Here is a 1,803-nt window from a genome sequence, read left to right on the forward strand (position 1 = left end):
GCCCCTGCCTTCGTCGCCGGGGGCCGGTCCTTGGGTCCCTTGGCCTCCACCCCATCGCAGGGGTCTTTTCGGGTGCCGAAGCCTGCTATCGCTCTCGGCCTTCAGGATGGGGAGTTCCCGCTCGGAGCGGAGACGAAGCAACCTGCACGTCCGGGCGACACGCCCGCCTCATTGGGGGGGACTCTCGGGGCACTCTTGGGGCGTTAGGTGCCGCCGCAGCCTCCATGCACCGGCGACGCTGGCCGCGCGGTGGCGCCGCTGCCAACGACGGGTCGCAAGGAGAGGAGCCGCCCCGCCGGCGCCACCGCCCCGCTGCCCGAAAGCAGGCGCCGTTCACAGCCCGAAGGCCCAAAGGCGGAGGCGAGGCCCACCTTTTCACACCGCCGCGCGGTGAAGAGGCGCCGTTCACAGCGAGAGGGCGCAAGAGGCGGAGGCGAAGCCCGCCCGTCCCTGAGCGAGTCCGGCTAGCGAGGTCACGCGGCGTCCGCTCGCCGACCCGCCGCCCGTCGGGTACCCGGCCGCATCCGACCGATCGCTCGCCTCTACCACGGATGAGGAGCAGCCGCCAGCGCTGGTGCCGCCGTCACCACTGCAGCCGCCGCCGCCGCCGCCGCCGCCGCCGCCGCCACTGCCGCCACCGCCCGCGCCAACGGCTAGCCGCCACGCAGACCGAGCTGCGCTGCCGCCTCCTCCGCCTCCGCCTCCTCCGCCTCCGCTTTCGCCTCCGCTTTCGCCTCCGCCGCCTCCGCCGCCGCCGCTGCCTCCGCCTCCGCTGCCTCCGCCCCCTCCCAGAGAAGGGCCATCGCCGATGATCGCCATCACCGCCCCGTGCCTGCGGGCTGAAGGCGCCAACCTCAAGGGAGTGAGTAGACGGTCTTGTGCAGTGTGTGCAGAGCACTACTCGTATACATCACCACACAGGACCACAAGAGTTGGTGGGCCAGGGGGGGGGGGGGGGGCGACCCTCGCGTCTCCACGTCTAGACGACAGGAGCTCCGATGGTACGAGGTTGGCTTGTTGGTTGTCACATGCACATGCACATGCACATGTGCATATTCGCGCGAACACGGAGGGGAGGCGGATACGGCGGATACATCTCTCGGGCGCTGGTTGGGAGACAGGAACACGCCTCCCGCTTCTGGCCGCGAGATATGGGGAGATACGGGGGGAGATGTGGGGAGATCTCCCGCTTCTAGGGCCGCGTGCCCTCCCTGCGCCTATGAACAAAGAAATCCACGTGCCGCCGAGGTATATTTCTTTTTTCATAGGCCTGCCCTCCCTGCACCGACTCGGTGATCGCGCGGAACTGCGCCTGTGCAACGCCGAGATCACCGGAGATTACCCGAGATCACCCGAGATCACCCGAGATCACCCTAGATCGCCCGAGATCGCCCGAGATCGCCCGAGATCGCCCGAGATCGCCCGAGATCGCCCGAGATCACCCGAGATTACCCGAGAGGAGCGCCGCCTGCACCGCCGCCTCCGCCGCGCTCTCCGCGTCGATGCCGCCCGCGTCCCCCTCCCCCTCCCCTCCCTCCGCCCCCGCCCCCGCCCCCGCCTCCGCCTCCATCGCCTCCCCCTCCCCCTCCCCCTCCTCCGCCCCCGCCATATACTCCTCCTCCTCGTCCTCCTCCTCCTCCCACCCCCCCATCGCCACGCTCCACACGCGGGCACCACCCTTGCGCCGCCGCTTCCTCGCGTCGCCGCCCTTGCGTAAAGACAGCGCGGTCGTCGCGCGCGCCCTGCCGGCGCCGCGTCGTCCCGCCGTCGCGGACGCCACGCCGCCGTCTCGACCCCCGCCGG

The sequence above is a fragment of the Emiliania huxleyi genome, assembly GCF_000372725.1.
Source record: "Emiliania huxleyi CCMP1516 chromosome Unknown EMIHUscaffold_164, whole genome shotgun sequence".
In the NCBI taxonomy this organism is placed as follows: domain Eukaryota; phylum Haptophyta; order Isochrysidales; family Noelaerhabdaceae; genus Emiliania; species Emiliania huxleyi.